Source organism: Hyperolius riggenbachi, chromosome 9 (assembly GCF_040937935.1).
Source record: "Hyperolius riggenbachi isolate aHypRig1 chromosome 9, aHypRig1.pri, whole genome shotgun sequence".
Taxonomy (NCBI): domain Eukaryota; kingdom Metazoa; phylum Chordata; class Amphibia; order Anura; family Hyperoliidae; genus Hyperolius; species Hyperolius riggenbachi.
The window spans coordinates 90,629,366-90,656,246 of record NC_090654.1 but is presented as its reverse complement, the minus strand read 5'-3'; the positions used below and the strand labels follow the sequence as shown (position 1 = coordinate 90,656,246).

At 49.2% G+C, this 26,881-nt stretch overlaps 1 protein-coding gene across 2 annotated transcripts in view; it reads left to right on the top strand.

The window, feature by feature from the left end:
* LOC137532557 (SLAM family member 8-like) overlaps positions 1-26,881 on the top strand; it is a 164,574-nt gene that overhangs the window by 11,606 nt on the left and 126,087 nt on the right. The gene's annotated exons all lie outside the window — the stretch shown is intronic.

Here is a 26,881-nt window from a genome sequence, read left to right as displayed (position 1 = left end):
TGCCTTCCACGCCCTGTGCTGGCCGCCTTGCTGCTGCCGCGCCTCTGCGCCAGATATGCCTCCTCCTCCGATGACGAGCTGCCTTCAAGCAAGTGTGCTGGTGGTACTGGTGGCACATAGGGAGGATCCAGCTGCACATCATCATCATCCCCAAACATTTCCTCTGACCCTGCCTCAACCAACTCCTCTTCCCCAACATCCCCTGCATCACGCTCCTCCTCCTCAGCGCCAACAACAAACTTCTTCACCTCATACTCCTCCTCCTCCTCCTCCTCCTCCTTGCATGTCCCCATCATCTCCTCCTCAAACTGGGCAAGCATGTCCCTGTAAACGCTCGCAGTCCCTGGGGTGAAGACGAGCGAGCTCAGTGAGGGCAGGCTGGTCGCTGGGGTCACCGTGACCTCAAGCGGTGGTGGAGGCCTGCTGCGGACTGGAGTGCTGGTGGTGGTGGCACTGGTCTCGCTGGCGCTGGAGGTCTGGCTGGAAACGGTGGCTTGATGCTCCGCCATCATTTCCACCACAGCATGTGCCTCACTCTCCGCAATGGGCCGGGGGCGATGACCCGTCTCAAAGATGGCCACAACATGCTGCTGTTGCGCCTCTGCTCCCTCCTCCACAACTCTGCGGTCAGTGGCTGGCGGCGGACCAGTCACAGACCTGCTGCTGCTGCCAGTGGCTGCTGCAATGGCGCTGCCTCTCCTGATGGTGCCTCGCCCTCTACCTCTACCAGTCATTGTGCAATATTATAGAAATACAATAAGAAAAAAAAAATATGCGTAGAAAAGGGCGGGAAAGGGTGTACATTTTAATAAAGTCTGGGTTGGTGGTGACTGGTGTTGAGTGACAACAAAAAATGAGGTTTTTTTTTATGTAAATAGTAGTAGTACTAGTACTACTAACAGCAGTAGTGTAGTCTACAGTACTAACTAACTCGTGTGACGGACAGTGACAATTAAAGTCAGTCACACACGGTCAGACGCAATCAATCAATAGGGTCGGGCAGATGACAGTCACAGGTCACAACGGATGCTGGCCTGTGATGTAACTGTTATGTATTACACAGTACAGAAGCTAATAAACTCACAGAAAACACAGTAGAAAAAATTAACTGAACGGGAAGTAGTAGTAGTAGTACGCAAGTAACTAATCCCTAGTGTACTACACAATAAGTAAGTTGTGTGCCAGAGAGTGGGTGACAATTAAAGGCGGTCACACACACGGTCGGAGGCAATCAATCAATAGGGTCGGGCAGTTGACTGTCTGTCACAGATCACCACAGATGCTTGCTGGCCTGTACACAGTCAGTAACTAACACAGTACTGAAGCTAATGAACTAACAGACTACAGCAGTACAAATTAACTAAACTAGTACAAGTTCAACAAAACTAACTATAATCCCTAACCTACCTAAGCTAGTAGTAGGCTAAGGCTGCACTAGGCTAGCAGGCCTAGCCTGCACACAGACTAACACTAGCCTAGCACAGTATACATTATACACTAGCTGACTAAAAACAATCAAATTACTAGCTCACTATAAAACTGTACAATCAATGTGTTTAGGAAGCAAAAGCTGGGTTTAGCACAAGATAAATGCACTTGCTCAGACGCAGCAGCACTGGAAAATCTCTCAGTACCACACAAGTCACACAGCAAGTACGTGGCTCCGCAACATGGCCGCCTGATTATATAGAGGAGGGGAGGGCCAGGCTCCCCTCCTCTGATTGGTTGCTAGCGTTGCCAGGGCCTCGGCTGGAGGACTTCTGATTGGCCCAATGACATCATCCCCGAATACCGAAGCCGAACCCACGCGTCATCCGGCCGAATTCGAGTGCGACATTCGGGAACCTTCGAATTCGGTAACTTCGGGTTCGACTTCGGCAACGCTGCAAATCTACCCTGATTTTCGGGTAGATTCGCATTCGAGAGTCCTGATGAGCACCCCTGCTTAACCTTTCTATAAAGAAAAGGTAGAGGGTGTGCGAAGGGTTACATGTTTTTACACACTGCACAGAGACAGGGAAATAATATATTGCTGTAGTATTGCAGTGCTTATCGCAAATAGTTAACCTCTCACCATGCCATTCAGGAAGATGGTGCCTTAATTGTCTTTTTCTTGTTTTTCTTCCTTTATCCTTGTTGTTGTAGAGGTGCATGGTGGTTTGTATGGTTCCCTGTTTATAATAAATGCAAACATAATATTGACCAGTAGAAGATTTGCATGGAACCTTTCACTTGTTCATTGTGTTTCTATTCCGCCTCCTTGCCACCTAGCACAGCACATTTTTATGGAGAGCGGATGTGCTGCCATTTATTTAATGAATGACACGTAACTGCCCCCAGACTTCTACGTAAGCCCTAAAAGTGGATATCCAGCCTATTACACATATTGAATAGATCCTCTTCTCCTGTAAAGTTATAATTACCTGCAGGGTCGTCTTGTTGTGAATCAGTGCTGGGGCTCAGTGTCCCCCGGCCACCGACACATAGCTCCACCCCCCGCTGAAAACACCATTGGGCTATCTCTAGCAGGGGGGAGGGAGGGACTTTGTGCCAGAAGTTGGTGGATATGGAGCCCTAGGACTGATTCACAAGAAGAAGCAGGAGGAGAGGTGGACCTATTAAATATGTTTTATAGGCTGGATATCCGCTTTAAGCTTTGTATACACACTCAATGGTTGTCAGTTCTGCCGACCGGTTAATCTAGCATGTGTAGCGTGGCATCCGATCTCCCTTACTGTGTTGCTGAGTGACCAGCTTGGTGGACCATCTTGGCCAAGGGCAGGCCAATACCATTCCTCTTCTACTTTTCCTGTCTGCTCCATGCCACTTCATCATGTGCTAAGCCACAAGCCCTCTTTCCCTCCTCCATCACCACAGAATGCTCCAGTAGCCTGCAGGCATATCTGTACAGAACTTGGCCCCAAACTGTTGCCTGATCTCTGCATGTGACAGTCCCCCCGTATGTGTTTATGAAGCTTTAATTCATCAATCTAGAATTTGGTGAGCCTTCCCTCAGGGATCAGTTCAGTATTCAAGCTCATCACTACTGTAGTGTAATGGAAGAAGTTGCTGTTGAGACCAGATTTGTTCCAGCTACTCGAGCAGCTTTTAAGCAGACATCTTGGCTAGGGGTTAGAGGTTTGGGGGAAGCAGAAGGTGGCCATCGAAAATCTATTCAAATCAAACAGTTTTGTGATCTCATATTAGAGAATCAGCTAAAACTACCACAACATAAATGGGCGTTACTAATATCGGGCACGAAGCATCCACTATTAATAGTCGCTGTTTTCATAGGGGGCGTCCCCATCACCCGATATTTAGCCTGTGCCCATTTTTGTCATGGGGGCTTAGCGTGAGGGCTTTGAGCAGGCGAAGAATTTAGAGGAGTTTAGGTGAGTTGCCCACGGGAGGGTGGGGGGTTAAAGCCAGGGAGGGGGATTATTATTGCCCACTGAGGGGGAGGTTTTTAGTTGACTGGGGGATTATTAGTTGTCAGAGCGGTTATTAGTTGCCCATCAGGGGAGAGTTCTGTGTGAGAGTAGGGAGAGGTTAGGTCATAGTGAAATACTGTAACTGCAAATATTGTCATTATTTCACTATATCAATTAAGTAGTAAGATATCGGTAAATTTACTGATCTACTAAGGCTATTTTCTGTGCACTTAACTGAATTTTGTTTTTAGTTTAGGTTGTGCCCAAATTAGCGTGCAGCATTTTCAAATATATGCCATATTAGTGCTTAGGGAAGTCTCTATTTTATTGTCTTCTATCAAAAAGTTAAAGGTAGTGGTTGGAAAGGGGAAACACTGAATTGTTGTGGTGGGCGAGCTTGCAAAGTTTCGAGAATTCAAAGTCAAGTGGATGTCCTGCATGGTGTTTGTGGTAATATGTTCAGAGTTAGTTCCCATGCAACCAATGCCAGGCAGCAGACACAAGTTAATTTATAAGTTAGGCATAGTAATTTACTCTGTGCAAAAAAAGTGGTATTATTTTTACAAGACATATAGGTCTTTTTGCAATGTACTTTTTCTCCTGAGTTTTCTCCTATGAGATAATATTGTTATCTTTTCTTTAAAGTTCTTAGTGTGTCAGGTCCCTTAGGGTCCTCTGGGTGCCCTACTGCCCTTCATTGCACCGCTGAAGCCCTTGGTATGTAAATGTCCCATTGGGGATGCAGAGGTTGCGATGACACCGGGGCCCCTGGACCAGCAAGGCTTCCAAGAGGTCCTCCTGCATCTGATGTAGTAGCTCTTCATTGGTGTTATCCTGGAAATGCTTACCTATAGATGTGTTTTGAATAATGGTAATCATCAAAGTGAACCTGAAGTGAACACTTAAATCTCAGCCAGGACACAATCTGCATGGATTTGTAAGTTCTCCCAGTATCAAAGTGGGTTTCCTCCTACATCCCAAAAACATACAGATAAGATAAGGCTTTATCCTAAATAAACTATATAATAGAAAAAAAATGGTCCTAGACTATGATGGACCTACAACAATGGAAGAGATAAGATTTTGAGCCCCTCAGAGGGACAATTTGCGACAAGACAAGACTATATTCTCTGTAAAAGTGCTACGACTATGGAAGGAATAGGATTGTGAGATCCTCAGAGGGACAATTAGTGACAAGAAAAGACTTCATGCATTGTTACATACAAAAATATTGTTTCTCAAAAAAAGTCTATAAAGATACATGTATTAATAACACCCTACAATAAAATGCCTTTTAAAGTGTACCAGAGCCAAGTGAATATAAAAGGTTTATACATACCTGAGGCTTCCTCCAGCCCCATCTGCACGGATCGCTCCCACACCGCAACCTTCTCTCTCTTCAGTACCGGGTCGCGTAACTTCAGCCAGTCGCGGCCAGTCTGCACAAGAGAAGTGCACCCTCTATGTATCTTTCCGGCGGCTGCTGGAGAGATACGTAAAGAGTGCACTTCTCTTGCGTCACACTGGCCACAACTGGCTGAAGTTAGAGGACCCGGTTCCGGAGCTGGAGAAGACTGAGGACCATTTAATGTCTACTAAGCTAAATGTTTTGGCTGGAGTTGGACTTTTATATCAGTTATCTAGATTCTGCTACGTTTATCAGTGTAGTAGAGATGAATGCGTAAGGCCACGTACAAACTGTCTTCTTATGTCGCCCGTCAGGGATCAGGACCTGATCACCTTGGGCGACAACTCTGGCCTGCTCATATGCATGTCAGCTGTGCAGCTGCCGACACCCTGTGTAGCTATGCTGGGGGGGCGGAGGGATGACATGCTGCACATGCGTCACGTCACATGGTGGGCAAGGAACGGCACGAACAATGAAATCAGCAGGGGGATCAGTGACGCTGGGGTTGAGTGCATCGCCCAGTGGATCGCTTGCAGGTTGGGCATTGGTGGTCGTCGGCTGCCATACACATGCCTGATTGGCAGCTGAGGCGGTTGTTTTCGGCCGCCTCAGCCAACAGAGTCAGGTGTGTGTACAAGGCTTTAGAAAAAGGGGAAATGGTACTAGAAATATAAATATAGAGACACGTCAGGCTCATTTCTCTTTTTGGCAGTTAACAGGATACTATTGTCAAGCAAATAGAAAAACCGATCTCCTGGCATCTGTTTCCAGTTCCGCAATATTACCATATTGTTCTCTAAAAGATCACACTATTCTCATAGAATGGTTGTAAAAATATTCCATAATGGCTGCAGTGACTGCATTATTGTTCTTTGCTCCTATTATAAATACACTTCACTAATGTGTGGCTCCTAATTTCCTTACGAAGCAGTTCTGCCTCTGCTGAATCTTCTCTGGACTGAGTGTCTGTGGCAACAGTCACTGCCCTGCTCTAGAAAAACTAAGTCTCTGACAAAGTCCCCATCGTTGAGAATGACTATGACTTGCCTATCATCTCCCTCCTAGCTCCTAACGCAACTTATATTACCTTAGTAATGCAAGCGTTGCTAGTGTAAACCATGTTAGGTACTTTTGGGATTATCTGCAGAGGCAGTATAACAGGTGACCAGTGGCTGGGACTGAGCATCCCACCCCTTCTGGCTTCTGGTCCCAGTTTCAAAGCTCACCAGCCTGGATTCTAAGCAGCACACCCAGTTCTATCATGGTGAAATAGGGCCCTAGGCAAGTACACCTTTGGGCCCACCCTTAATGGCCACCTCGATTTTTTTGTAAAATTTGATAGGGGCTGGTGTTAACCAGGCCCCTAGTCTCTCTTCAGGTTCTAGGCAACTGCCTTGAGGATAATCCGGCTCTGGCTTTGACTCCAGCATCACAACAAATCAGCTTTGTTACCTAGTGATTTGGTGAGATTGTGCTGTTGTAGATCACTCTTTCACTCACTTACTTATGTACCTTCTTTGATACATAAGGACACCCACATATAGTACTTTCAATGATGTTGAAAGCAAGCCCCTCTTATCAATTGTATGATGTATATTTGTCATCTATAGAAAACACCAAGGACCAGCACTATTCCTGATAAGAGTATATCATATTTCAATAATGGAAAAACTTGTCCATCATAAAAGCACCAGACAAAAGATATTTTTATGAATAATGAATACCGGTGCTTTATTATATCACTTTAATTAATCCAAATATATACAATGCACAAAAGGGAGATTAAAAACAATGAAATATGGTAGACTGGGCAAAACACCAAATAAAAACATGCTTTTATTTACATTTGAGCAGAAAGTGTCCAAACCAAAATTATTCATACCCTTCTCAATAATCAATAGAAAAGCCTTTATTGGCTACAGCAATCAAACACTTCCTATAATTGCAGACCAGCTTTTTGCATGTTTCCACAGGTATTTTGCCCATTCATCTGTAGCAATGAACTCCAAATCTTTCGTTTTGGTGGGTCTTCTTGCCCTCACCCTGATTTTTTGCTCCCTCCACAGAATTGGATTGAAGTCAGGACTCTGCCTGGACCACTCCAAAACGTTAATGTTGTTGTCTGCTAACCATTTCTTCACCACTTTTGCTGTGTGTTTTGGGTTATTGTCCTGCTGAAATGTTCACTGGTGTCCAAAGCCAAGTTTCTCTGCAGACTGCCTGATGTTGTCGTTGAGAATCCTCATGTATTGCTCTTTTTTCATGTGTGCCTTATCTGGAGAAGTGGCGGTCTCCTTGTTCTGCATCCATGTAACCCAGCAGTGTGCAGCGCCCATGGATTGTCTGCCTTGAGACATTGCCACCAGCAGAGCCCAGATTCGCCAGGATGGTAGTGATCCTTGGATTATTTTTCACCTTTCTCACTATCCTCCTGGCCAGCACAGGTGTCACTTTTGGCTCCGACCACGTCCTCCGAGATTTTCCAAATTGCGGAACATCTTGTATTTTTTAATAATACTTTGCACTGTAGCCACTGGAACTTGAAAACATTTAGAAACAGCCTTGTAGCCCTTTCCTGACTTGTGAGCAGCCTCATTGCGCAGCCACAGGTCCTCACTGAGCTCCTTTGCCTTAGCCATGACTGTCCACAATTAATCAGTGTAATTAGGATGCTTTAGAACAGCTTGGACTATTTGGAATGGTATAAAACTTTGGATTTTGCCACAGACTGTGACAGTTTATGAAGGGCATGAACAATTTTGGACTGATCACTTTTTGCTCAATTGTAAATAAAAGCTGAGAAATGTTTTTTTTTCCCCACAATAATGCCTCTTGTACATTGTCTTATTATCTTTTGGGAGGCACCTATGTCATTTCCCATCAAAAAAATTACTTACTGGTTGAATGAAAGAAACTTTAAGTCAAAATTTGCCAGGGGTGTGAATAATTATGGGATATATATATATATATATATATATATATATATATATATATATATATATATATATTGTATGTAATACCCTCCCATCATGCAGCTTTTCCCTCCCAGTGCACTATGGGTGACCAGGTATCGTTTCTGTTTACTTTGGAACACGCAACAAACAAATATTCAACCGTGATGCGGGAGCAGGGCCGGCCCTAGACTTTTTGCCGCATGAGGCAAATTTTTTAAAAATTGGCACCGCCGCCCCTCCGCCCCCCCCCCCCCCCCTCAGGGGGGGCGCGCTCTGGGGGGCCGCCGAGCTGGAAGGGTAGCTGGCAGGACGGGGATTGTATTGGGCCAGCGGCGGGGAGGGGGGTAAGACCCCCCCCTCCCTCGCCTGGGTCCCCCGTCCTCCGCTCCCCTCCAGCCTAAATAGACGCAGCCGTATGTGTAAGAGGCACGGGCGGGGAGGACACTCACCTCTTCCCAGCATGCGCTCCACTGACGTCACTTCCTGCAGCGTTGCAGGAAGTGATGTCAGTGGAGCGCACGCTGGAGCGAGGAAGAGGTGAGTGTCCTCCCCGCCCGTGCCTCTTACACATACGGCTGCGTCTATTTAGGCTGGAGGGGAGCGGAGGACGGGGGACCCAGGCGAGGGAGGGGGGGGTCCGACCCCTATCCCCGCCGCTGGCCCAATACCCCCGTCCTGCCAGCTACCCCTCCAGCTCGGCGGGCCGGCTCCCCGCACCCACGGACGGGCGGGTGCCGCCCCTGGAAATTTGCCGCCTGAGGCAAAAGTTTCACCCCGCCTCATGAGCGGGCCGGCCCTGTGCGGGAGAGGCAGAAGAACATTAGGAACTTAAGGGCCCTAGGCAAGATATCAGTTTTTGTCCACCGCTGATGGTCACTTGGCGTTTTTAGTAAGATTTGGTGGGGGTAGTAGCCACCAAGCCCTAGATTCTCTCCAGGCCTATGTTTCGCCTGTGGATGATCTGGCTCTGGGGAAAGTTTTTTTTCAATGGGAATCCAATGACTAAATATTTTTATAAATTAATATTGTAACATATAAGCAATTTTCAGTAATGTTCCTCTTTAATTCAAGGTTAAAGTATAACAATACTTGTACTAAATAGAGCTTCAACATTGTTGTCGGACAACATAAACTCCAATGGACAAATAAAGAAAAACAATTATTAATATTATTTATTGTATTTATAAAGTGCCAACATATTACGCGGTGCTGAACAATAAATACATACAATACCACAAGGATGACAGATGTAACAAGGTTATACAACATAGTACAAAGTTATACAAGATACATGATCATAAGATTTTGGGCTGGTTAGGTAGGCCCAGTAATACAAGTACAAGGTGGTTATAGAAAAGGTACACATGATCATGTAAAATGCACCAGGGAAGGGAGGACCCTGCCAAAGGCTTACAGTCTGAGAACAATGAAAACGTCTCACCAAGGAGATCCGACTAAGAGGTCCACGTGCCCAGAGGCACCCGTGCCTAATATGTGTCGCAAACAGAAGCCCAGCTGCTTCTGAGAGTCAAAGACACCCATTATTGTTTACTTCCTGGATTACATATTGGGCCTGTTGCTTTTTTCTCATCATCTTGAACGAGTTATGATGACATCTAGAGTCGGCTCGGTAGGATTTTTTTTTATTGTGGGTGCTATGCAGGTGCTGGATCCACTACTGGGGCAGCTGCAGGCCTGTGGTGCGTGGGAGTGCACCGTAGCAAAAAAAAAAAAAAAAAAGGGGGATGTCCATGCACTGGAAAGTGGGTGAGGTAATGATGAGTCAAATGTACATGAACTTAGCATTGTTGTAATTCAAAGACAGTGGACATCAACACGAAAATTTAAATGAAGCCCCATTTCCTAATAAAAAATAATGCCTACTTACTATACATATAGAAAGATAGCAAAGCAGACCCTAGTATAGGTAACCAGCCCTAGGTGCCCCCAGTATAGGTGCCCCCCTACCCTCCCCACCCCCTCACATATTATAGGCAGCCAAAGCCCCCAATGCAGAGCTCAGTGGAGCGTTTACAGTAATCTTCCGTCTTAGTCTTCCTCAGGTCTCAGCATCTGCCGCTGCTGCTAGGGTGCTATCAATATTTTGGGGGTGTCACAGCCCCCCCAAGCATCCTCTTGGCACCGCCCCAGATGACATCTGTGTATAGCTTCATGCGTAGCGGGCTTGACCAGTTGTTTAGTTTCTATGCAGGGCTTCTTCTTGTTATTATTATTATTATTGGTAGCAGGAAAAAAGGGCGCCGGCAGCTAGTGGACGAAAAGGGTGTCACCATAGACTCTAATGCAATTATTGTTAACATGAAAAAAGGGCACCCAATAAATATTGTTAACAACATTAGAACATTAAAGTTTTTGAAGTATGTTATCATTTTAGAAGCTTGCATCGTTATAGTTTTTGGCATATTATTTTGTTTGTATGTACAAATTTTACGTTATTAAACATATTATCATTTCTATGTGTAAAAAAGTGTTTCTGCAGGGGGAGTGGTTAGAGTTAGGCACCACCCTGGGGGCGGTTAGGCAACACTGGAGGTATGGTTAGGTTTAGGCACTTCCAGGGGGTTGGTTAGGGTTAGGCACCACCGGGGGGTTTAGGGTTATGCACCGCCAGGGGGGTAAGGCACCACCAGGGGGATGGTTAGGGTTAGGCACCACCAGGGGGGGGGGGGTAGTTAGGATTAGGCGCCACCAGGGGAGTGGTAAGTTTTGGACACCTCCAGGGGCGGATTCTGTGTGAGCATAGGGTTGGGTTAAGCTGTATTGTTGAATTACGTAACGATTTTAATGTTAATATCCTTTCGTTATTATCTCCCGTTTTATAACGGTATTTATCGTTAACCAAGTTTGTCAACAATGTTTATCGTTATTAAGATTTTGTTTTCCACCCGTGCCATTTCATTATGCAGCTGGGCCCTTTTTTCCTGGCGCCCTTTTTTAATGCACGCTTATTATTGATCTATATTGCACCAGCATTTTCTATGGCGCTGTGAAACAGAATACAAGGTATAACAATGCAATATAAACAATACAACAGTGAACAGTACAAGACAATGGTGGATTACAGTATATGATTTGAACAAATCTTTTACAGATTTTCACATAATGGTGGACGATTTGCACACACATTACACAACATTGTGAGACAAAAGGGGAAAGAGACCTGGCCATTTGACCTTACAGTGTAAGGTCGGTTTCACATTTGTGTACTGCAAACCCGGGGCAGGACGAATGCACTGCACCATTGCCCCATGCATATTACCCTGTGGCAAAAGGGTAATATCCGTAGCGCCGCCCCCCACCCAGTGACATACTCCCTGTTGGACAGGAAGTACATCATTTGCTGATTGTCGCTCTGTGCATGCGCCACTACCGGGATTGCTCATGCACACTTATCGTGTCACCATGTGTCGCCATAGACTTGCATTGCTGTATAATCCATGTGGTAGGCAAAGAACATGCAGCAACGCACCTCAGAGTTTGCAGCAGGCTTGTGGCGATTTCACTACTTTCGCATTGCGGTGCCATGAAGTGTAAGTCTCCATAGATTTATATTGCTCTTGCGACGGACTGTGGCAGGGGAAAGTATCGCGTTGCTACTTTTAAGTGTGAAAGTAGCCTAAGGACCACTATTGCAGAAAAATTTAAAATTTTAAATACATGTAAACCCGCGATCCCTTCGTTTATACATTACCCCCCTGGATCCAGCGATCGCGCAGCCTCCCGGTGTCCTGTCACTTTTCACTACACGTCTGAAAAACCTACTTTGTGCACTGCGCATGCGTGGGTATGCGCACATCCATCAGCTTGTCAAAGGAAGGGAGAAGGTCGTCCATTACAGCTACCTTTGCTCAAAACGGGTTCTGGAGACGTGTTTGGGTTTCTTGTGTCCTGTAGCTGTGTCCCCAGTGTTCTGAACTTCTCTTCCTTCTGCACACAATAGATTTCCTTCTTGTGCAAACGCTGGATTGAGGAGTTACTACATTCCTCTCGACTGGAGACTGATCGCCTCTACTGATTAGAGACAGATCAGCTGTGCCTGTGTCCAGTATGCTCTGCAGCTGTATGTGTCCTACATGGTCTGTGCTTTACCTGCATATCTGCTACTAGTGTACCCTGTCCCTGCTGCCCTGCCATTCCTGGACATGACCCTGCAGCATTCACCTACTCCTATCAACCCCTATCTACCAGCTCCTCCCTCCCCCACTCTCATCATAGCTATGGCCAACCCACACATTCCAACAACCTTAACATAACTCTACATAAGCACGACGCTAACTACTTCTTGTTGGAATGATACTTTATTGTACCGGCCACAGCTTTTTTACTCCCCAAGGACAACAAAAAATTGTAATAAAGCATACATAATCATTTATAACATTTCCATAACACATTTCCATAACCATATATAAATAACACAACTTATAAAGTAAACAACATCTTCATAACCTCAGTAAACTTCATCCCCTTGCTAGCACCTGGATCGAGGGGTCCCCAACCAACAACTCCCTGCATGAAACCAATAACCCCCAGCGGCGCCATGGGCTCGGGGGTCCTCCGGGCTTACATGCCTCACTTTTTCCAAGCCTTCCGCCAGCTTATGGCCTCCAAAAACCTCCGTTTACCCCTCAATCCTTCACTAACCACTTCCGCTAGCAAGGGGACAACCGCCAAGCTGTGACAAGGAGCCTGCAACAGAAACAGAGCATTAACCATACGCATATAACCATAGACCGCACCTTCTCCTCCTCCTCCTTTATTTATTTATTTTCTTCACTGAATATAAATACCCCCCAAGGAAACCCCATATATTCTAACTGCCTAACCGATAACGCGTGTACCCACCAGCAGGAAAGGCGCCATGGATAGCGGCAACTGACTGAAAACAACCCCCCCCCCCTTTCCCCAACTCCTACAGGGTGGGCGGGTGGGACGTTCCTCTCGCTGCTACGCTGGAGGCTAACTGCCGTTAGCCTCTGCCCTCCCCCTAAGCTTCCTGGCGCCCTCCCCCCGCTGCCCAATCAGCTCAAACCCTGCTCCTCCACCAACCACGCCTACTCCCACATTTAACCCTGTGTGGGTTCGTTGGGAACCCGCAGGGGGTCATGGTGCTGCTGTGATGAAGCACAGCGCACCGCTTGACCCTGCAGCGTTCACCTACTCCTATCAACCCCTATCTACCAGCTCCTCCCTCCCCCACTCTCATCATAGCTATGGCCAACCCACACATTCCAACAACCTTAACATAACTCTACATAAGCACGACGCTAACTACTTCTTGTTGGAATGATACTTTATTGTACCGGCCACAGCTTTTTTACTCCCCAAGGACAACAAAAAATTGTAATAAAGCATACATAATCATTTATAACATTTCCATAACACATTTCCATAACCATATATAAATAACACAATTTATAAAGTAAACAACATCTTCATAACCTCAGTAAACTTCATCCCCTTGCTAGCACCTGGATCGAGGGGTCCCCAACCAACAACTCCCTGCATGAAACCAATAACCCCCAGCGGCGCCATGGGCTCGGGGGTCCTCCGGGCTTACATGCCTCACTTTTTCCAAGCCTTCCGCCAGCTTATGGCCTCCAAAAACCTCCGTTTACCCCTCAATCCTTCACTAACCACTTCCGCTAGCAAGGGGACAACCGCCACAAACAGGCCTGCCGTGGCACCTTACTGCAGGCCTGTCCGCCACAGCTCCACCGCAAATTCGATCTTTTCCTGCAGTAGCAGGTTGAATAGGTCGATCCCGACACCATTCAGATGGACCCTGTCGCTCCTGAAATACATGCGCTTCCCTTCCAGAATTGCGTGCCGCGCCACCAGGCCCCCTTGCGATCGTACAAATTTTGAAACCGCTCTATTGACCTTTATCCGCACCTTATCGATTGCGCGCTGATCCCGCGCATATCTCCAATGAAATCTTGGGACTATTTCCGACCATACTATGCGTACGTCCGGAACCGCGGCTCCCATCGCAGCAATGACCGAAGTCATCGACTTGATGAGCAATCTCAATGGCGTGTCCCCCAGATCATTTCCACCCGCATGAATTACGATCACCCCCGGTGCCGGGTCGCTTTGCAACTTGCGATAGAATCAGCATCTCCTCCCATTGCAATCCACGCACACCTGCCCAAAATAGCTTCACCTGACTCGTGTTGAAGCCTAATTGGACACCGCTCCGCCTGACCTCGGCCCTCCTTTCCGCCCAGTATAGAAAGGAATGGCCCAATAACCATACGACACATTGCTGGGAAGTGGCTGAAATGAAACAATTACACCATATTAAACACAGCAACACACCCTCTATGTAACAAGAGTATTTTTTTTTTTTATTTATTTTTTTTAAATACATAACCACATCTGCATCAATACAAACCACAAACATCTTTTAAAACCCCTGAACTGAAACCCTCTACGCCACCAGCCTCTGTACCCTATGCGGCCTCACATATAGCATGAACCGATTAGACCTCCATCGCCCAATCCTCTGCACCATTGTTTTTGACAGACCAAGGCGCACCGCCTCGGTCGCCGCTCCAATCCTGAATGAGTGCGATCCGTACTCGTTCTGCTGAAACCCCATCCGCACCAAACACTTCCTCAATACTGCTTGGAATTGGAATCGAGTTAGCGGCGAACCATTCTTATGCACCAGCAATTTACTCCCCCCGGTCGGGCGAACCTTGGCAAACACCTGCCAAGCCTGCACCGGACAAGTCATACAACCTGAAAGCGGGAACAATTCCAACGCTGCCCCCTTACCCTGCTGATCCGTTTTTGACGATCGTACTATCACCGCCAAGGCCCCATCCTGTAGGAAAACATCCCCAACATCGAGGCCCCCAACCCCTTCCTTGCTTTTACTTACCAGCTCTCCAACACGCAGGGCTGCGTAGAATGCTAATGAAAAGGCTAACCGAAACAGCAAAACCTCAAAATCCGAATTGCACACTCCACCCAAGGCCCCAAACAAGCCTTTTAGCAGCTCCCACGTTATCGGGCGCCTTACATCCTGCTTCTTAAGTCCCCTCCTCCACCCCTTCAGTGCCTGTCTCACTGCAAAAATTTTTGTGAAGTCCTCCCATCCCATTAATTTAGCCAAAAAGGATAATGCTGCCATTTTCTTGTCAATCATCGAAGGGGATTCCTGGTTCTCAAAGCACTGTCCCACTATCCACACTAGGAGGTCGTGTCTGCCCTCGACTGAATCCTGAAAACCCAGATCTGCCCTCCACTGGAACCATGCCTGCCATACCTTATTGTAGCTCCGCCAAGTCGCAGGTGCCACCGACCTCTGGATCCATGTCCATAACCCACCTAAAGCATCTTCCACAGATGTCCTGGGCACGTCTCTCCCTCCGCCCTGGCTCCCGGCGCAAGTTCCCTGAAGCGGATCCACTGGAAACGAGATAAAGCATCCGCTATCTCGTTATACCTTCCCGGAATGTGCACTGAACGGAAATTAATATTCAAACGTAGGCACAACAAAACAAAATGCCGCAGTAACTTCAGCACGGGCAACGATGAGGAGGACAACGAATTGATCGCAGCCACCACCGACATGTTATCTGATCTAAACAGAACCGATCGATCCCTTAGCCGCGTACCCCAAAGTTCCACTGCTACAACCACCGGGAATAATTCCAGGAAGGCCAGATTACCCATAAACTCTCTACCCACCCAATCCTCAGGCCAGGCCTCAGCACACCATCTGCCCTCAAAATAAGCCCCGAATCCCAGGGACCCTGACGCATCCGTGAACAATTGCAAGAATTCACCTTCAGCCGGCATGTCCATCCAGTAAGCGAGACCATTAAATTCCAGCAAAATTTTTTCCCAAACCGCCAGATCAGCCCTAAGTTCTGCTGTGATGTGGTGCGGTACCAGCACTCCCGCAGTGGCCAATGATAATCGACGCGAAAAAACTCGGCCCATGGGTATCACCCTACAAGCAAAATTCAATTTGCCCAGTAGTGACTGCATCTGCACCAGCGTAACTTTTTTAGACTTCCCCACCATCCTGACACACTGCTGCAAGTCCCAGAGCTTGTCCTCAGGCAGCCGACATACTCGCTGAACTGAGTCAATTTCGATGCCCAAAAACTTCAGCACCGTGTCCGGCCCCTCCGTCTTTTCAGCCGCGGTGGGCACTCCGAATTCACGAAAGATCCTGCCGACTTCCACTAACAGCAATTCGCACCACCGCGATTGAGCTGGCGAGACCCAGAAAAAAAGGTAGTGCGTGACTGCCTGGTAACCCGTGCTCTCCAGCACCACCCATTCCAGAACGGAGCTAAAAGTCTGGAAAAAGGCACATGAGATCGAACAACCCATGGGTAATGCCCTATCTACGTAAAACCCCCCTTCAAAATAGCAGCCCAGTAACCTCATACTCTCCGGATGTACCGGAAGCAGTCGAAAGGCGGACTCTATGTCAGTTTTTGCCATCAGGGCCCCCGTTCCTGCCTCCCTGACCATCCCTAACGCCTTGTCAAAAGATGCATAATGTACGGATGACAGTTCCTTAGCTATCCCGTCATTCACCGACCCCCCTTTCGGGAATGACAAGTGATGAATGAGCCGAAATTTGCCAACTTCCTTCTTTGGGACTACGCCCAAAGGCAAAAGTATCAGGTCTGGCCAGGGCTCTGAGGGAAAGGGGCCTGACATTCTTCCCAACTGCACCTCCTTCGCAAGTTTTTCCCGCACCACCCCAGGATGTTCCCTTGCTGACTTCAAATTCTTTTTGGATGCCGACCTGAATTTAGTCGTGGACGGTATCCGAAAACCTTCCCTGAACCCCTCCCTCAACAATTGAGCAGCTCGTACGTTCTCATAACGTTCGAGCCACGGGAGCATCGCCTCTTAATTCACTGGAGTCGTCCCTTTTTCCAGGGCCATCTCCCTGCTTTCTGAAACTACCCCCTTTTCCTTTCTTGTAGCACCTTGATGCTGCGTGACTCCCTCCACAAGCGGTGCACTCGTGCTTAAACTTGCAGGATGCTCCAAACTTGCAGAAAGAGTCATTGAAGGCCCAGCAGGTACCCTTTCTGCCTCCCCCTCCAGCTGCCCCCCCACTTGAAGGGGCTGCGCTGCTCGGAAACGACGACTGAGGACCCGTGTTGCTATACACTCCCCCTTTGGAATTCATAACTCTTAGCCAAATGGCTATGTCTTTATGATGCCAGTCCAGCTCCGGCTGGACCGACATCCTCTGACGAAACTGCTCGTCATATCTTAGCCATGCCATGCCCCCATACGTGCGATGCACCTCCCAGATCGCGTCCAAATAGCAAAACAAGGGGGTACATTTTTCCGGAGCCTTCTCCCCTACTACACTGCCCAAGATTGCAAACGCTTGCAACCAATTCCCGAACGTGCGGGGAATCAGCCGAAAACGCCGCCTGTCCTCTTCCTCCTCCTTCCTGTGCTCCTTTCCCTTGACCCACCGATCTATGTTAAATCTTTCCAAAGGGAGCAACAGGAAAATGTCCACGTACTCCCTCTTCCAAATCTTTTCCTTGACTTCTCCTTTGAGGTGAGCCCCCAAAGGCACCTCATAACAAGTATACGAATGACCCTTCGCGAAATCTGAAATAGGAACTCTCTTTTCCTTGTCCGTGCTCCCCTCAGCCACCGGCTGTACTGATAGTACTAAGTCAGTGGAGGGTCCCGCATCAGGCTCAGAGCTCGAACCCCTTGAAATTAAATCCCCCGCGGGGGCATTGCCCCAAACCCTGCTCACATCTACTGCCTGCTCACCCCCACCCGCTGCCGCTAGTGTGGGCTCTAAACGATCCAATAGTGCCCGCACCCCCTCTATAAAACCCCTTAAAGAAGCCCCACTCGTCCCCAGCCCGGACAAATTAACAGCTTGTGGTACATTTGTAATTGTCTCACCTGAAGGATGCGCGGGGGTATCACGTCCGCCATCCGGAGGTCGACTTCCCAGCGCGTTGGCTGCCTCTGGATCTCCTCGATGCCATGGCCCAGACGGGGGTATAGAAGAGGTAGAAGCTCCTTCTGTTCCCGCTCCGACCGTGTTCGCCTGCAAGGGAAAGACATGGGCCCGAGTATCATGTGATGGACCCCATGCTCCAGCTGCCGGGCCTACCTGCCATCCTGCCCCGAACCCACCGCCCCCCACTGCTGGCCACTGCTGTGCGGGACCCGAAAACATCGGGCCCCCCGCCGCTGTGCCCGTGCCCTGTCTCATCCCCACCATGTCTCCCTGTGAGTGCTGCAACCCTCACCCCCCCACCCACCCAGCTCCACCACTGCCAGCCAGCGGCGCGGACGCCATTTGCCAGCCCCCCGAGGGGGGTGTGGGAATCAGTCCTCCAGGGGAACCTAGGCCCTGATCTCCTGCACTGCTGCTCTGCCACTGCGTGCTGGGGGCTCCCCCCCTCTCCTCCTGCCCCCCACTTGCTGCTGTGCTGGCCCTGACCTGATCCAGCAAGGCCTGCACGCTCCCAGCCACGTCCTCCCGCGGCCTGGTCGCTGCCGTGACCTGCATCGGGGCCCCCTTTTTCGCTGCTCCCTTGCCTCCCCCCTTCTTACCCCCCCCCTTCTTCTTCTTAGCTGCCGCTTTTCCTCCCCCCTTTCCTCCTGCCTCAGGCCCTGGGAGGGACCCGGCACCTCCCCTCCCCCCCGGGGCAACACTTACCCCACCGTTGCTTGGGCCGGCCTGGCCGGATGTCTCCTCCGCACCGGCCGTCCGTGCTCTGGCTGTTGGGGGAGAGGGAGAGAGCCTGTCCGTGGGTCTCCTCGTCCGCCTAGGCCGCCCCTCCTGAGCCTGCCCTGGGTCCCCTGAACCTCCGGCCGCCGGGACAGCTGCAAGCAGCTGCTGCAGCCATCCCTCTCCTCTCCTGGCAGCTTCCTCGCTGAGGACTCTGGCCAGTTGCTGCGTCTCCCGGTCTGCCATCCTGTCTCCTGGGGCCTATCTAAGAGCAGCAGAGGTGAACAGACGTTCCTCTCGCTGCTACGCTGGAGGCTAACTGCCGTTAGCCTCTGCCCTCCCCCTAAGCTTCCTGGCGCCCTCCCCCCGCTGCCAATCAGCTCAAACCCTGCTCCTCCACCAACCACGCCTACTCCCACATTTAACCCTGTGTGGGTTCGTTGGGAACCCGCAGGGGGTCATGGTGCTGCTGTGATGATGCACAGCGCACCGCTGTCCTGCTGCCTTTGTAGCCCTCCGTTCCTGCCTGTGTCCTGCTCCTACTCTAGCCTGCCATGCCTGGTCACTTCTGTGACCTGTAACTATTCTAGCCTGCTTTCACTCTATGCCTGCACTCTGGCTAAGCTTTGTCTGCTGCCCTGCTATTAGTATTGCTTCATTCCTGCCTCTGTCTTGCTCCTACTCGAGCCTGCCATTCCTGGTCAGTTCTATGTCCTGTAGCTATTCTAGACTGCCCATCAATCCATGCCTGCAATCTGGCTATTTTTTGTCTGCTTTCCTGCTATTAGTATTGCTTCATTCCTGCAATTTATTTGCTTAGGGTTGCCGTGGTATACCAGATTGTGCATGATTACCATGCACAATCTCGTTACACCGTTTTCCGTGGAGTGCAGCGCGGGGCAACGCAGTTTCTGGGATTCAACGCTACAGCGGTGCATGAACAGCGGCGTGGGTAAGCACATACTCACTTTGCGGCGGTACTGCGCGTCTATTACTTACTTCTTTCTCCTTGCTGTTCTTGCGTTCCATCTCCCAGTAACCGCCCAAGGAGATGGAACACAAGAACAGGAACAAGAAATAATCAAGTACACGTACGCAGGACCCCTGTGAAGTGAGTATCTGTTTACCCCCGTTGCTCCGTCCCCCCCCCACCATCTATACTGCAGGCACCTATTGTTGACTATATAACTGGCTGCACCTATCCCTGGCTACCTACACTGCGGCCTCCTATTACTGGCTACACCTATCCGTGGCCACCTATTACTGGCTACACCTATCCCTGGCTACCTATAGTGCGGCCACCTATTACTGTTTACATCCATCGATATTGCGCAGACACAGAATAGCACGCCGTGAAAGACACGCCCACTGCATCTGCATTGGTAACATGGGGAGGGGGGGTGCGTGTGACTGGGTGTCACCATCAGATGGGGGGCGACACCTGAGGCCACTGTATGCAGTGGAGCGTGCTGCTGAGGAAGACGCCTGTCCTGCTGGCGCTCTCCTACTTTCTGTTCTGGTCAGCTCGTCCTGTTTCCGTGGCTCCCTGTCGCGTCTCTGCTCACGTGACCCTTCGGTATGTGACCTCAGCCCATACATTCCAGCAGGTTACAGTAACGTGAGACATAGGATGGCGTTCTGTACGGCAGGAAGAGGGGGTGCCGCACAGCAGGGGTGGTCATAGTCAGCCAACTTCGCTACGCTGGAACTACGCGTAGTTCTCCGCAACTACGCGTAGTACTAATACGCCTACGTTACATGAACTACGCTAAAAAGCAACTACGCAAGTACGCTTTGAACTACGCAATAGCGTGTAGTAAACGTAGTCGTATGCGTAACACCATGCTTCCATGCGGAATTCTTTCTGCGTTAACTCTAGTGGCACTTACGCATGCGTTACCCATTTCTATGCGTAATGTCTAGCTGTCATGCGAAAATAAGTCCGCATGTGCCGGGTACGTGAAGCAAGTCAATGCACTTGCATAGGTTACGTCCGTACACGTAAAAACACGCATACAGCACAAACACGTTTCTGATTGGCTGATGCGTACAAACAACAGGAAGTTGATTCAATACATAGTTGATTCAAAACAAAAAGAACCGGCTCATTGATGAGCTGGTTACTATACCTTAGAATGCGTCCTGTGCAGGTCGTATAGCGCCGGCTCCCGCTGTCTGCACCTGTCACCCCTCACCTAGGCTGGCACCCGGTTCAACCATGGGTGCACCAGGTCCCAGGCTAGGTGAGGGTGACAGGTGAGGAGGCGGGGAGGACAGCGGGAGCCGGCACTATGCGTGACGCATTCTAAGGTATAGTATAGTTCATTGCCGTGGGAGATCTTCAATCAACTTAATTGAAGATCGCAAGATTGGAGGATACTGTATACGTTGGATCGTTTACCGAGGATATGGGCGCGGGAACATTTTTTTTTAAAGGTACAGGTAAGTATTTCTGGTTAATTTAGAATAATAAAATACTTTTCTCGTGGTTGTTTTTATTTCATTTAACCTTTTGTGGAAATGGGTAAGGGTTACTTTGTACCCCAATACTCATTTCTCCTGGGAGGGGGTGGGCATCTGGGGTCCCCTTCTTAAAGGGGACTCCCAGATGCCACCATGAACCCCCCCCCCCCCCCCCGGGAGTCGTCGCCCCACCTCCTCCTGGGGCACCGGAGGTGGGGAAGAGGCCCTTGTCTATGGATTGGACAATGGCTCCGGGGGGGAGGGGAAGGCTTGGCTGCCCCTCCCCCCCAGAGCCCCCCCATACCATGGACCATGCGGGCTGGTATAGCTCAGGGTGCGAAGCCCCAGTCGGCCGGGGCTCAGCATTCTGGCTATCCCAGCCTGCATGGGGGATGGGTTACAGAGGCTCGCGAGGGGGGACCCCACGTCATTTTTTTTTTTTTCAGATTTCCCACACTCAGCACATAAAAATAATTAAAAAAAATATTTTTTTTTTAAAGGACTTTCGAGGCCACAAGTATGAAAAAATGTAAATACCATTTTATAATCCATATCGATTGCGGCTGCGCAGCTCTAGGGCCTCCTCCCGCCGCATCATCAATATGCGTGCATACATCGGACGCATCGGGAGGAGGCCCTAGAGCTGCGCAGCCGCAATCGCGTCTATGCGGACTGCGCAGCTGCGGCAATCTGTGGTGGCCATATTGAGGGGGGAATGAGAAACCGACCCATTCTGAGGGGTCGGGACCCGATCGGGGCCGGTATTACTGCGGGTGCCATGGCAGAATGAACGGGAGGGCGCGGATGGCGTCCTCCATGGATCTGGATTATGAAAAGGTATTTAACTTGTTTCACATTTGTGGCCTCGGAAGTCCTTACATATTGTTTCCTGCTAACTTTTTAACATATCCTGCAAATTTGGGGTTGCTAGGATGTAAGGGGCCTTTGCTATTAACTGCTAAAGTCGCTCAGGTGATAACCAACCAGAGTTATAGGGGTGCAAAGGTGCTGAATTTTGCCATCGGCTTTTATTGGGCTCCCTATTTCACTTTCAAAAATCTCAAATCTTTTCAAAGGGTGATGGCTCAGCAGTGGCACATTTTCTAGCATTGTAGGGACTCTTAGGGGGATCCTGACTGGTGAGTTTTGGGCCCCTAGGCCAAAGAGGTCATAGCCTAGGGTCACTAAAACCTGTTTATTTTGGCAATGTTAATGGTGGAGATTCTGACGAACATAAATCACAGCCATGGCCGTTAGCAAAGTCTGAATCTCATGACATGTCTCATGCAGGTAGAAGGCATATTGTTGTACTTGCACTCCAATGTTGGGTTCCCTACATCTCTGCAAACCAGAGTTACGGGCAGTGCAAAAGTGCTAAATTCCCCCATAGGCTTTCATTGGGCTCCCTATTTCACTTTCCAAAATCTCAAATCTTTTCAAAGAGCGATGGCTCAGCAGTCGCAAATTTTCTAGCATTGTAGGGACTCTTAGGGGGATCATGATTGGTGAGTTTCGGGCCTCTAGGCCAAACAGGTCATAGCCTATGGTCACATAAACCTGTTTATTTTGGCAATGTTAATGGTGGAGATTCTGACGAACATAAATCGCAGCCATGGCCGTTAGCAAAGTCTGAATCCCACGACATGTCTCATGCAGGTAGAAGGCATATTGTTGTACTTGCACTCCAATGTTGGGTTCGCTACATCTCTGCAAACCAGAGTTACGGGGGTGAAAATGTGCTACATTCCCCCATAGGCTTTCATTGGGCCTCCTATTTCACTTTCCAAAATCTCACATTTTTTCAAAGGGCGATGGCTCAGCAGTAGCACATTTTCTAGCATTGTAGGGACTCTTAGGGGGATCATGACTGGTGAGTTTCGGGCCCTTACGTTACCGTTAGGCAGAAACCTGCGCTTTTGTACCCTGATAACCTAGGCCTCAATGAAAGACTATGGGGGATTTTAGCACTTTTGCACCCCCGTAACTCTGGTTTGCAGAGATGTTGGGAACCCAAAATTGGAGTGTAAGTACAACAATATGCCTTCTACCTGCGTGAGACATGTTGTGAGATTCAGACTTTGCTAACGGCCATGGCTGCAATTTATGTTCGTCAGAATCGCCACCAGTACCTTTGCAAAAAATAACAGGTTTTTGTGACCCTAGGCTATGAAAAGAGATGGCCCGAACCTCCGATTTTCGGTTCGCGAACTACCGCAAAAGGTTCAGTTCGCGAGAACTTTTGCGAACCGCAATAGACTTCAATGGGGAGGCGAACTTTGAAAACTAGAAACACTTATGCTGGCCACAAAGTGATGGAAAAGATGTTTTGCATGGATGAGTCTAACATCTGAGTTTTTGCATGGATGAGTGGGATAGACACCAAAAGTCCCGGGGAAAAATCTGAATTTGATGCAAAACAGCGTTTTAAGGACAGAAATCACATGGGGCTTGATCCACTATGCGGTGCTAACCTACTTAGCATGTCTAAAGTCTTTAGGCGCGCTAACCAGGGTGCTAAGTAGGTTAGCACCGGTTTTCTCAATCAGATTGCGCGCTAAGTACCGCGCGCAAAGTCCTATGCGCGCGCTAAGTCCCATAGGCTTTAATGGGCACTTCGCGCGGAGTGCCCTGCGCTCTGTGCAGTGCGCGCGTAAAGTTTGGCGCGCATAACTTTGCGCGCAATGCTCTTTTAGGCGTGCTAAGGGGGTTTTCACAGGCGTGCTAACAGTTAGCACCGCTTTGTGAATCAAGCCCATTGAATGCTAAATTGCAGGCCTAAAGTGCTTTAAAACATCTTGCATGTGTATACATCAATCAGGGAGTGTAATTAGAGTACTGCTTCCCACTGACACACCAAACGCACTGTGTAATGCACCGCAAACAGCTGTTTGCGTAGTGACGGCCGTGCTGGACTGGTGTGCACCATGGCGAGAGTGCAGGCCGTGGCGGTTTTCAAGCCCATATGGTCGCCAGGCTGTGGTAGCTCAATGATAGAACAACAGTGACTGTCCAGCTGATCAAATTTGGTCTGTCCACAATGAAGCAATGACCTTATTATCTTCTTGTATGTTGGTAGGCATAGGTAGGTGCCCCAGTATAGGTAGATAGGCATAGGTAGGTGCCCCAGTAGTTAGCTAGGCATAGGTAGGAGTCCCAGTATAGGTAGGTAGGCATAGGTAGGTGTCCCAGTATAGGTAGCTAGGCATAAGTAGGTGCCCAGTAGTTAGCTAGGCATAGGTAGGAGTCCCAGTAGTTAGCTAGGCATAGGTAGGAGTCCCAGTTTAGGTAGGTAGGCATAGGTAGGTGTCTGAGTATAGGTAGATAGGCATAGGTAGATAGGCATAGGTAGGTGCCCCAGTAGTTAGGTAGGCATAGGTAGGAGTCCCAGTAGTTAGCTAGGCATAGGTAGGAGTCCCAGTATAGGTAGGTATAGGTAGGTGCCCCAGTAGTTAGCTAGGCATAGGTAGGAGTCCCAGTATAGGTAGGTAGGTGTCCCAGTATAGGTAGATAGGCATAGGTAGGTGCCCCAGTAGTAAGCTAGGCATAGGTAGGAGTACCAGTAGTCAGCTAGGCATAGGTAGGAGTCCCAGTATAGGTAGGTAGGCATAGGTAGGTGTCCCAGTATAGGTAGATAGGCATAGGTAGGCGTCCCAGTAGTTAGCTAGGCATTAGGTAGGAGTCCCAGTATAGTTAGGTAGGTGCCCCAGTATAGGTACATAGGCATAGGTAGGTGCCCCAGTAGTTAGCCAGGCATAGGTAGGAGTCCCAGTATAGGTAGGTAGGCATAGGTAGGTGTCCCAGTATAGGTAGATAGGCATAGGTAGGTTCCCCAGTAGTAAGCTAGGCATAGGTAGGAGTCCCAGTATAGGTAGGTAGGCATAGGTAGGTGTCCCAGTATAGGTAGATAGGCATAGGTAGGTGCCCCAGTAGTTAGCTAGGCATTAGGTAGGAGTCCCGGTATAGTTAGGTAGTTGCCCCAGTATAGGTACATAGGCATAGGTAGGTGCCCCAGTAGTTAGCTAGGCATAGGTAGGAGTCCCAGTATAGGTAGGTAGGCATAGGTAGGTGTCCCAGTATAGGTAGATAGGCATAGGTAGGAGTCCCAGTAGTTAGCTAGGCATAGGTAGGAGTCCCAGTATAGGTAGGTAGGCATAGGTAGGTGCCCCAGTATAGGTAGATAGGCATAGGTACGTGCCCCAGTAATTAGCTAGGCATAGGTAGGAGTCCCAGTATAGGTAGGTAGGCATAGGTAGGTGTCCCAGTTTAGGTAGATAGGCATAGGTAGGTGCCCCAGTAGTTAGGTAGGCATAGGTAGGTGCCCCAGTAGTTAGCTAGGCATAGGTAGGAGACCCAGTATAGGTAGGTAGGCATAGGTAGGTGCCCTAGTATAGATAGGTAGGTAGGCATAGGTAGGTGTCCCTGTATAGGTAAGTAGGTGTCCCAGTAGTTAGGTAGGCATAGGTAGGTGTCCCAGTATAGATAGTTAGGCAGGGCCTGGCTGGCACAGTAATAGCAATTACCAAGGTCCAGCTGCAACAGATAGGGGTGTATAATGCATTGTCAGTGGGCAACACAAAAAAAGACAACACAACAGGAGAACATTAGCTCTCAAAAGAGCTGTTGAGGGGTGCTATTTTAGCAATAGCAATCAGCCAGGAGCAAGCTAACAAGCCTACAAGAGCCTAACTAATCTTTCCCTATGAGAGTCTGCCAGCAGCTGTCCCTTCACTAATTAATGCAGGACACGGAGTGGCTCCAGGAGAGAGTGTAGCCTAATTAGCTACCATGTGCCTGCTGACTATGATGTAGAGGGTCAAAGTTGACCCTAATGGTGCACTATGGGGGCGAACCGAACTTCCGGAAAAGTTTGTGTTACATGGTGAATGCGAACCACCGGAGGTTCGCCTGGAACCGTTCGCCGACGAACCATTCGGCCATCTCTAGCTATGACCTCTTTGGCCTAAGGGCCCGAAACTCACCAGTCATGAGCCCCCTAAGAGTCCCTACCAGGGGCGTCGCTAGCCCTATTTTGGGGGGCACGTGCCCCCAATCTGTCCTGGGGTGCCCCTGATCTGTTCCCCAGGGGTGCCCGCTGCCCCCTCCTGGCCGCCGCTGCCCCCTCCCCTGGCTATCCCCGCTGCCAGAGTGTCAGACCTCGATCAGCGGGTGACCAGAGTGGGCGCTAGGACCTAGCGGACACCGCTGATATGCGGAAGTGACATCACTTCAGCATATACAACGTGGTGCGCCTGGCGCCCGCTCTATCTGGTCGGGTCGCCCGCTGATCGAGGTCTGACGCTGCTGGCTGCGAGAGGTGAGGGGGGGAAGCGGCAGCCAGGGGGGCTCCTGTCACTTCCTAACCTGGGGCACCTGTCACTCACTACCTAAATGGTGGTCCCTGTCACTCACTACCTAAATGGTGGTCACTGACTACCTAAACGGGGGTCCCTGTCACTCACTACCTAAATGGTGGTCTCTGTCACTCACTACCTAAATGGTGGTCCCTGTCACTCACTACCTAAACGGGGGTCCCTGTCACTCACTACCTAAACGGGATCCCTGTCACTCACTACCTAAACGGGGTAGAAGCATTTGCTTCTGCAGATACAGGGAAGCTTCAGCGTGTGCAAGGTACCATGAATTCGCTTCAGTACCAGGAGATATTGGATGAAAATGTGATGCAGTCCGTCACAAACCTAAGGCTTGGGAGATGTTGGACCTTTCAACAGAACAATGATCCTAAGCATACCACCAAGTCCACTAGAGCATGGTTGCAGATTAAAGGCTGGAACATTTTGGAGTGGCCATCAAAGTCACCAGACTTAAATCCGATTGAGAACCTCTGTTGGGACTTAAAGAAAGCTGTTGCAGCGCACAAGCCTAAGAATGTGACTGAACTGGAGGCTTT